The sequence below is a fragment of the Scleropages formosus genome, chromosome 20, assembly GCF_900964775.1.
Source record: "Scleropages formosus chromosome 20, fSclFor1.1, whole genome shotgun sequence".
NCBI classification, from domain to species: Eukaryota; Metazoa; Chordata; class Actinopteri; order Osteoglossiformes; family Osteoglossidae; genus Scleropages; species Scleropages formosus.
Window position 1 is genome coordinate 4,116,895 of NC_041825.1, and position 11,398 is coordinate 4,128,292.

At 44.5% G+C, this 11,398-nt stretch overlaps 1 protein-coding gene across 2 annotated transcripts in view; it reads right to left on the reverse strand.

Annotated features, from left to right (window-relative positions):
- The window catches only part of LOC108923865 (leucine-rich repeat-containing protein 4B-like), a 31,670-nt gene extending 25,068 nt beyond the window's left edge, over nt 1-6,602 (reverse strand). The window contains exon 1 of one of the 2 annotated variants that reach the window (XM_018734898.2): nt 6,414-6,602. The gene's annotated coding sequence lies outside the window, so the exon portion shown is untranslated. Of the gene's footprint in view, nt 1-5,849; nt 6,083-6,413 lie in introns of those variants that run through there. The other variant, XM_018734899.2, reaches the window with a different exon arrangement.
- Nucleotides 6,603-11,398: the final 4,796 nt, after the last annotated feature.

Consider the following 11,398-nt stretch of genomic DNA (forward strand, 5'->3'; position numbering starts at 1 on the left):
AACATAAAGCTGCTCGAAAGGAATTCCAAAACTTTCCAGAGATAATGAAATTTACTCCAAAACTGGCCTGGAGACCTACCTTTTTAACGCTTCCTATAACACAGAAACCCAAGCTTTGACAGCTGGAAGGTGGCCTCAAGCTTTTATCATCTATGGGTAATATGGGTATCAAAGCAACTATGGTATTATAGGTAATATGGGTATCAAAACACATGGAAAAATACAGATAATCTAAAGAAAATAATGGATTTAGCGGAACAACTGTCAGGTGCAAAAAATGTTGGAACTGGTATCAGACTTTCCAGTAAATGTATATGTGATTATGCCTACATAACCTAAATGGGCTTTTAAAAACACAAATATGAGCCTCAATTTATAAGACATTTCAGAAACAATTTAAAAACGGCATTAAACACTCACTTCTCAGATACATTTTCTCACATTATATTTAAAATGGGATGTTGCTAAAATAAGGAGCTTGCTAGCTAAAAGCTACGCTTAGTCACAAAATTCGCTCCATTTGAATCATTAAATGAGATAAATCATACTAACTAACAACGAACTTAAAGAAATAAAGTACAATCGGAATGAAATAACCGCATGCTAATACCCTTTTACACTGTCTTCTTAGGCAAGGGATTCAGAAGCTACATCACAATCCTTAGTATTTTGTAATTTAATTTTATGTTTACTAATGACACAAAACCAGGACGTCACTCCATGTAAAAAAAAAAAAAAAAAACTTCAAATTAGAAAAGCTGTGATTTCTGTCAGAAAAAAAACAGGACGGTTGAAGAGCAGGGGTCAGACTCTGATAATGTTTTAAATATTTTCTCTTTTTTTCTGATACTATTCTTGTTTACCCTGAGTATGTTTTATTCTTTTTGCAACACAAAACAAAATGTTGTGATCGGAGCTGACTGTTGCAGTTTCCGCAGGCATTTCTCAGATCTTTGCATTACATACAGTACTATCTGTCTCCTTTTATAAGCGTCAGAGGCCTTTGGGAAACCTCGCACAATATACTTTTTAATAACATTATGTTATATTATCCCCACTCAACCCAGAGAGCTGACAAAAGAAATCTGTACTAATTACCCTGAAAACTGGCAAAATTTGTTTGCAAAAAACTCTTGCTGAAAGCAGTACTTCAGGAAAATAATGTCAAAATGAAATAAAATTTGATTAATCAAATATGCTTGTACTTCCTAATTTAATAATTTAACACTGATGACTACTTATAAAATGACACAAAAACATGACCTTTCCTAGTCATGTTTGATCTCACTACTGTTGAACTTGTAAAACCTTCCAACACACTCATTTACAAGTTTTAATAAACACAAGAGAATGTGAAAATTCCACTCTTCAGGCAAGCAGCTGCACGGGTCCACTGCTCATCAAGACAAATTGTCTTCTTAAAAAACATTCTCATTCTAGTATCTATATCATGCTTTTTTGATTTTTCTCATAAAAATCAAATATTAGAAAAATCTGTATATTATATAGAAAGACTATTAATATGTTATTATATGCTATACAGTATATGTGATTATATATTACAGCACAACTGTTATATAAAATATATAGACTATAGTTTGCAATGCTATATTCACAAAGAACTGACATTGCAAGTGAATCACTTTCGATGAACAAACTTTTTTCTCTAGAATCCAACTTGTAGAAGGGCTACAGCTTCCCTTCTCAAGCCTCCTTCTATGTAAGAAAGCAGGTGACATCCTTCGGTATTATCCAAACAAACTTCAGGCTGACGTCGGCGCATTTTCAAACTGCTTATCAGCCGACGATTTAAATCTGAATGAAGACCGTGTAGCATTTGGGCTGAGAGAGTCGTTAGAATAACATGGTTTATTCATCTCATGAATCTACCTGGTGCAGAGATACTATCAGGGCTGCTGCCAGCGAACCATACCACTGCATTTAAATAATTACATTCAAGGAGTGCATTCAAATCACAGCAACTGGTAAAGAACTATTTATGCTGAGTATCAAACAAAGCCTCACATTCTGCACTCTAAACAACGTAAGAAAAATTTTGATCGGCTAGCTAGCTAACATGAGCAGCTGGTGTTTCGATATTTACAGCAGTTATTCAGAACATGTTCAGGTAGCAGGTTTTTGCCCCCACCCTCCCCCAGTGTACCATTCCACAGTGTAAAAAAGAAAGGAAGCTGATGGGAAATGGACTCGAGGCTGACAGGAAATTTGCCATCCGATAACAGTGCAAACGTGTATTTTTTAGATTACAGATGGTATTATACCTTGTTCCCTCTGACATTTCTGAATGCACAAAATTACAGTATGTTATTTTAATCCATTTCTTTTCTTCTTCTTTTCAATGCTACAAAAGACAATTATGACATTAATAGGAAAACTGGCAAACTTTGTAAGACTCCAGATCTCATACCAGCTTCATTTAATTCATTCGAAAGTTAATTAAAAATTGTTCTCAGCATTTACTCATCCAAAGTGAATTATAACAGCTATGAAATGTGTGCCTCTATGAAACTAACCCGCTGAATTGTGGGATGAGATCTAGGCCCGCAACGGCAAACTCTGAACAAGTTAAAAAGATTGAATTATGTACAAACAAAACTGTCTTCATACGAAGAAACACGATCCCTTTCTTTTCCAAAAATGTCAACACATTACTAGGGGATTCAATTTTATGTTGCAAACGACTATGCAGAGTTAGAGTATAATGGTAAAAAACCAACAGCATTACTACGTGGGAATACTCAAAATAATAACATGGTTGCGAGTAAGTGTTTACAAAGTCATTACTGTTTAGGCTCGGTTATTTTGTGTTACGAATTCAGGTTATACAGTTGATTATGATATGATAACCAGCAATAAAGATGGTTTGCACACCTGTGCAAGGCTCATTAACACACTACCAATGATGATGATTTAATTAAAAACACAGTTCTCACATCAGCAGACTGTCTCAAGATGCTGGATGGAAGTAGCATCTTGAGAATTTGTGCATATTGACGCAGTAATATCAATTACTGCACATTATGGTATACTATATCCAAATTATGTACGCTGTATCTATATTACAGTCCAAACTGTTGGGGTACAAATAGCAGTGGTATGTAGATATGTGTTATGAGAATATGTGCAAAACATCAGTGAGCATCAAATTACATCACTGTGCATGTAACAAAAAAAAATGATATTCAAAATACAGAGTATAATTTTATGTATTTAACTTATTTTGTGATTTATCAGCACTTTCTCTAATGTTGAAAAATCATAACAATCTTGACATGTGGATGTGATGACAGCAACCTGTATGAGATAACTTCATACGGTGGTGAGGAAATAGCTGGAACTTCCTAAAAAGCTGGCAATCTGAATCAGAATCAGAATCAGAAATGTTAAAACAAAGGTTACGTTCTGATTTTTTTTTTTTTCAAAATGGTTCTAGGTCTATGGGGGGCGCGGTGGCGCGGTGGGTTGGACCACGGTCCTGCTCTCCGGTGGGTCTGGAGTTCGAGTCCCGCTTGGGGTGCCTTGCGACGGACTGGCGTCCCGTCCTGGGTGTGTCCCCTCCCCCTCCGGCCTTACGCCCTGTGTTACCAGGTAGGCTCCGGTTCCCCGCGACCCCGTATGGGACAAGCGGTTCAGAAAATGTGTGTGTGTATGTGGGTTCTAGGTCTTCTCAGGATAAACACCAGTTTGTCATAGGTGCATCATGAGCCCAAGGAATCTGCGGAATACCCCATGTATTTCTACATTTTGTTGCATATTTCCAAAAACACAGTTTTAAACTAAATCTGTAAAACTCCAGTAGACAGGCTGTGAATATAATATCTGTTTGTTTGCTCAAGGCTACCTTGTCCAGGGTGATGTACAGATCTTATGTTCCACCTTCAAACTTCTGGCCAAGTCTAATTATGCAAATAAAATCAAGCAACCAGTTGGAAATTCCTCTAATTAATCTTCCAAGTATTCCTGGTATATTTATTATACTGCAAATGTTTAAGGTGCTAAAAAATATTTACTAGCAAGAATAACGAACTGCCAAAAATGTCCAACATCTTTTTGTGATGTGTTCTTGGCTTTATTTTTATTTTTACCAGTTTAACAAGCATTACAACAATTTCTATCCTTACATTAAAGAAATCTTGTTGAATGTGCAGTTAACTGAAACAAGAAGTCAGTTAACCTTGAGTAATTTAACAAAATCCTCAGGCAGGGTCACAGCGGATATATCTTCATTATTGGCATTATTTGGCTTGAGGTTATTATTATGAATTTGGAAAATGAGAGGAAAACAGTGGCTACGCAAAAGGCGTACAGTACAGTCGGCCACAAAGTTCTGCCAACGCTGAAAAACGCAAAATGAAAAAGGTTTGAGGTGTGTACATTCAAAAGCACAAGTGTGAGGACACACTGGTGAGGATAACGCCATTAAACAGCCCACATGCTTCATAGGCCCTGAAGTGGAATAAAAAAAAAAAATCAGTGTTTACACCCAACTTTTAAAAGCACACACCTCATACTCCCACTGAAACTGCTTCGTCTTCCCAAAGCCTGGCTCTTACCACCTCTCCACACAACATGTCCATCCTTCAGAGTAAATTTACCTTCATCCATTCAGCTGACACTTTTCCAAAGCAACTGACAATGTTAAGGTACTTGCAATTATTTTACCCATTTATACAGCTGGGTAAGTTTACTGGAGCACCTTATGATAAGTACCTTGCTCAAGGGTACTACAGCTGCAGGTGAGACTCAAACCTGCAACCTTTTGGGTCCAAAGGCAGCAGCTCTAATCACTACACTACCAGCTGCCCTCTAAATTACTCACAGCCTTCTATAAACAAGCAAAATATTCATGACATTACAATGCAAATACCAGGATCAAGAGAACAGCAACATGCACAGTAAGAATTATAACATACAGACCTGTGCATCTTTGAACCCATTTGGCATTTCAGTGTTTAATAACCTGCTCAGACCATGACAGGTAGTGGCACCTTTTATTACTAAGAGCACAGAAAGAGCTCTATTCTCACACCAGTTTGCTGACAGATGCGCCATTCTGGGGATGCACGTGCCCTGCTCCCTTTGTTGTGTTTTACCATAGTGAACAGAGTGTGACAGCGGATCCACGTGCGAACGACTGGAGATGGAAGGAAGGGGGACATTTTCAGTCTGACCTTAAATCGAAGCCCCCAGCCATGGACTGGAGAAAAAGAGAAGGAGAAGAAGAAGAAGAAGAAGAAGAAGAAGAAGAAAAAAAAAAAACGTGGGGTGGAAATGCGTCGAGAGCGCGCAGGCCGCGCCGACGCGCTTTCCCTCCGACGCGAGCGGTCCGCATAAGGAAGCGGGACGCGGCCCCGTTATCCGAACCGCCGCGTTCCCTGCGTCCGAACACAAACGTGCGCGCGCGCCTCATCAATAATCGATTGGACGAGCGCCGCGGCGGATGCTCCGCGAGCGCATTACAAGAAACGGTCCAGGTGACAAGAGCCACGCTGACATATGATTTCTAGAAGTTCTGCTGGATGAACCCGAACACACACACACACACACACACACACACACACACACGCTTCGTGGAGGAAGGATGTTTGCCTTGAGCATGTGCTGTCAGATAAAGGTGCAGGACGAGAGAAAAAACGCAGTAAAACACGCTGCACACACCACACATGATCATGCACAATCATCGATGCATAGATATATATTCAGTAACAATAGATATATACGTATACTAGATTGATCGATAGGTACAGCCAGGTTGATCTTTGAGAGAGTGGTTTGCAACACCATTGCACAACTAATAATAATAATAATAATAAAAGATGATCACTTACATCAAACTGCGATGCGAACGTTCAACTGTCTCGCGCGGCGAAATCCACTCGGCGCAGGTTCCATTAAATTAAGGCTCCGCGAACGGCTCCTCCTACACCGTCTGCATCCCAATGCTCCCGCGCGTCTCTCAATAAAGGCCGCGTGCACAATTACTAGCGGCAAACCACGTCCGTCGCGCACCTCCGCGCGAACACGCACACACGCCGCACACGCTGCTGCAGCAGCTCGCCCGCTCGCGCGTACGCGCGTTTGTGTCCGCGACCGGAACGCGCGCGCACTTTTTTGTCCAACGCGACGCGCCGCGTGCGCCGAGCGCAGATCGCATCTTCCGCGCGACAGTTGCGCGCGTGGGACTCTGTGTGTGTGTGTGTGTGTGTGTGTCGTTAATGAAGCAGCTGCGCCGTTCACGTCAGAAGTGATTGCAGGCCCTTTGTGTACGAATTAAACCAGGGCTCTCTACTCTGTCTCTCTGCTGGTGCTTGTCTGTGTGTGTGTGAATCATGAATGTGTGTGTGTGTGTGTGTTTGTCGCGGCCATCTCCTCTCCACCATCGATCGTCCTACCTCCGTAAGCGCGTCTCTCCTCCTTTCTCCGGATCGCCCCCGGTTGGTTTAGGGAGCTCCGCGCACTGTGGCGGGGGCTCGGACCGCGGCGCGCTGCCTCCTCCTTCCCCACCGCTGCGCGCACGGCATCGTCAGTCGTTTCGCTCCGAGAGGTGCGTCCGCACGGGCACGCCGCTTAGCAACGTGTTCACTCGCGCGCGACCGGGACCGGGAGGGGGTGCCGTGCGTGTGTGTGTGTGTGTGTGTGTGTGTGTGTGTGTGTGTGGTGGGGGGGGGTGCATCAACCGGGATTGCGAATGAAAAATTAATAATAATAAATCCGCTCACGGTTGCGCAAATGCGCGCATTAAAGAAGAGCAATATATATTATATATAAAATCTAGACAGGCGGGTGGGGGGAACCTGCGCATCCGTGGGCTCCCACGTTAAGCGCACCTTTGCGCCACCTCACTGATGCTACTAGCGCGCGCGCGCGGGCACAGAGACGCACACACACAGACGCACACGCGCGGACGCATCGCAACGAGTAGGTAAGAGTCCTTGCTGGGGTCGTAACCTGGCAGCCAGAAGGCTCCCAGTTCAAATCCCTTGATAGTAGTAGTAAGTCACTTGCTACTAAGAAAACTGTTACAAAGTTAATTCCCAATCCTTTTGTACAGTAATAAAAACTGGCCCTCATTTATGAAGTATACAGTATAAGACAGTAAGTTAAAAGTGTGATATCAAAAGTATCACAAAATTAATAGCCTCAGTCAGAAGAGCCTTCTCTGTTAACCCTTTGTGGTAAGAACATGTGGACCTTGGGTTCCTGAGTCTATGACCATTTGTATCTCGGAAAACTGGCAGCGCAAAGTAACTTATTTCCCCACTATGCAAGAGTGTGATTATTTGATTTTTCTTTACTTTGCGCAGTTATTGGAAGCTAAACTGTTGCTGAACTCTGGCTGTAACCAGTTGCGCTATAGGCATAAGCAATAACATGAGATTATTTCACATTTAACACCATACTATGAGAGGACCGAGAGTAATATTATCAAGACCTTTTGATTTATTCAGACTTCCTCCCGATGACAAGAATAGAAATTTGCCTTGTGTTCACTTCTCCTGCCGTGATCTGAGGTCTGAATAAAGAAAGCTCTCCAAAGTTGGATGTTAAAAGTGATTGTCGTGGTATGACGGATGATGCTGAGCAGAACAAGTCATTTTCACAATTTCAAACTCGGAGAGCGACAAACAAACCAGGAGCCCAAATAAAATAGAGATGAAACATAGAAAAGCTAAATAAAGCAGCAACAGTAGATGTCCTTCATTATTATTGCATGCTGTCAACTGCAGTTCTGTTCTATTCCTAGTGTCATATAAATGGCCTCCTTAGAAGAAAAAAATAGAAATAAAGACAAATGTTTGGCGCCTAATTAGCATGATTATACCTGCGGTGTTTGTGGCTCTGCTGTAGTGTTTTGATCAGTGGAAGAGGGTGAAAACTGGGCTAAGTACGGAAACCACAGCCGAAATGGATTGTCTCTGAGAATCTAGGGCATGTAGCTTTTGAGCACACGCACGCTGTTAAGAGGAATATGGGGTTATATTTTAAACACCGCCCATAGGCATTTATAAAAGGAGTTCGACACAGCTCACCAAACATCTCTCCTTACAAAGGAAACCAGGAGCATGTGGCCCTTGTTTATATGCAATAATATATGTGTACATGATGCCTGAAAGTATGCAAAGCCCTTGTGTCCCTTAGTTTTACCACGAAATGGTTATTCGATGAGAATCGGTGTCTGTCTTGTGACATAATAAGTGTGTAATGATCGGTTCCGTATGTTGTTTAGAGAGCAGTGTGTGTGTGTGTGTGTGTGTAGTAGAAACACAAGTAGTGCAAAGGTGTAAAAATAAGTGAACCCAAGTTGTATTGATTAAACCAAGTCGGTAAGTAGAGTCAGGTGTGTAAAACATAGTCATTTATTCAATTGATAACTTTAAGATTTGGATTTTTTTTAAAAGTTTCCGAAGTATTTTATGCAAGAGTAGGGAGCATCCCTGTGGGGTTCACATACTTTCAAGCAGCACTGCGCGTGTGCGTCTCTGTGTGTGTAGATACACACATCCGTATTTGCAAGACCTTTGATTTGCCGTCTTTTAGAATTCAGACACGTGTAAGATAATTTCTTATTTGCGGTGTCAGTGTGTATAATACAGCAAGAAGTCTGGCTTCACTATGACTTAGGGTGTTTTTACAGCATCACAACTACAGCCGTGGCAGCGATACGAAGGTGGATGTTTTATAATCTGGACCATATTTAGACGAAGGAATGAAAGATCACAGCAAAACTGGAGCAGAAGTGATGAGAAGCAGAAACCGGGGGATGTTTTCGAGGGTCGGAAGGAGGCGACCGGCTGCTCCGGGGCGGGGGGGCCGCTCTAAGAAGGGGAACGGGGTGACTGATGGCGCATTGATAGCGTTCTATATTCAGGCCTCGATAATCACTCATTCTTTTTCACGCTCACTATTTTTGTGCTGCCGGCCCTCTCCCTCATCCCGGCTCGCGCTCCGTCTTTCTGACACACATTCTCATGCGCCGCCCCCGCTCTCTCGTTAACTCCCATTCGCTCGCCCCGAAGAAACAGTGCTCTCCACTGTGTTTGACGGAAGGGTTAAGGCGTCGACCCCCCCCGACCCTGGCGCGTCCGCGCCAAAACTTTCGGGCCTGTTCCCCGACGCGCCGCGTCCAAGAGATCTCGCGCGTCGCCGTCTCCGTGCCCGGCGCCGCCGCGATTGCTGTGACGGCGTCGATCGCGGCCGCAACACCCTGCGCATTTGCAGTAGGGCAGCGTTGCGCTCCGAGGTACGGCACGAGAGCGGATCCGCTCCCCGAAGCGGCGCCCTCCCTCCTTCGCAGTGAATGGCGCCGTTGTGCGGCCCGTCCTCCTCCTTCGCTTTGAGCTCGCCTCTCCTCTGGATGTGTCCCTCGCTCTGCGGTGCACAACAGACCCCGCTTCACAGTGGCTCAACAGCACTACTGATACGTCTCCTCCACCCTGCGCCCGCATTCATCATCTCCGCTTGCCCCCCCCCCTCCACCCCCCGTCCCTTCTACCTCACCCCCTTTGCATGCAGCGGCAGTCATTGTCTAGAGCCTTTACTTTTTACTCGGAATTATATACAAGTGGGCTGTCTCTCTGGTCCCGGGCATCCAGCCCTTCTTTCCCTCCCTCCCTCTCTCTCCCTCTCTCTCCCTCTCGCTCTCTATTAAATTTCTAGTCACACAACGGTGCAGTGGATATCCCTCCCTCCCTCCCTCCCTCACACACCGCATTTTAACATTTCAGTCTTCGCACCCCCCTTTTCCCCTCCGTGGATCGTCCCCTCGTGCCGCGTCCCCTAACCCCCCCAAGGCGTCCCTTTTCGGTGTCGCCGTTATGGACGTTCGTGCACGTCTCCGAAATGAACACCTTCCTGCTCGACCGCTCCTGCCATCGGAAACACACTCCAGGCGGCGGAATGGATACCGCAGGACATTGATCCTGACATTGTGAACACGGGTGACGAATACATTTCCGAGACGAGCGCGGCACATTAATCGCACGTGGGGTAAGCGGGGTCAGCGGGGGGCGGGGGGAGGACGCCGTTGACGGAGAGCAAATGGTGTAGAGCACCCTCGGAAGACAAGTGAGGACACGCTGAAGGGCCCCAAGTCATCTGAACCTCAACAGCCCCCATGAGCACCTCAAGTTTACTTCAACGTCCAGGGATGTGATCCATCAGGAGCACGTGAAATATGACCGCGCGCAGTGAGAATATTCTCGGTCCACACTCCGGTCCTCGTTCTGCGCCCATTCGATTCTTTCCGTTTAACGCAAAATTGATCTCAACTGCACTTACAATCATATGTAACTCATCACCAGACTGAGGGGCCGCACCGGACGATCCAAGGCTCAACTAAACCTCGGGTTGCGTTCCGCTCAAATCCAACCCATGTGCAACTTTTGTTAACATAACCGTGGTTTCTTTCATCTCATTGCTGTATGATTTCTTATATATATATATATAAAATTAATGATCAGTAGCTTGACTGAGTATTACGTGTTTTATTCCCGTTTTGTACATGTGTGGTGTGTGCCGTCACATCTGGCTGCAGGAAATGAAGGGTTGAGACGGTAATAAAGAGCAAAGAGGATCAAATATGAGATTCAGAAGTTCTCTGTTTCTCTCTCTCTCTCTCTCTCTCTCTCTCTCTCACACACACACAGACACGAGAGTTGTATCATTTCAGATGATTGAGCTCCACAGACCAAAAATTCCAAAAGAAGGTTTAGAATTTCCCGTATTGACCACGAATGAAGTCGGGCGAAAGGTGCGACAACATTAGCTGACGATCAATCTTTCTTGATGGATTTATGAACAATTATGCTGGACCACCCAGTTTTGGACGGGAGCACCGAAAATAGAAAGAGGTCTTGAACGCAGCCCAAGGGTTAAGGCCTACTTTCGAGATTGGCGCCACAGGTCTGGCGCACCTCTCACGGCTAAGGCTTGAAATTGACAAGCCCCGAGAACCACTTTGATCCACAGAGCCGCTACAAGTCGCCCGGCGGTTTGGTGACGTGGCCCAGCCGGGCACACAGAAGAAGCGCAGCGCTGTGCAAACACACTCAGAACAGGAGGACCTGCAGCAAGTTGATCCCCCTCCACCAGCGGGAGCTGGTCACCACGCAAATCTCACTTTTATATACAGTATATATATGTGTGTGAGTGAGTGTGTGTGTCACGGTCCTTACCTGTTGGCTTTAGAAATTCTGCCCAGTTACACCTGTATGTTCTTCTCCACTACTTTTAACGCCGAAGTGCTGGCAGAGCTCGGCTGAATTTCGAAGCGAACCGAACACATGAATGAGCCGGATAATCGGAAACAGCCTGTTTACGAAGACGCGTCATTTACATATACGTGTCGGGAAGGGAAAAAAAAAGAGAAGAAGAGCCG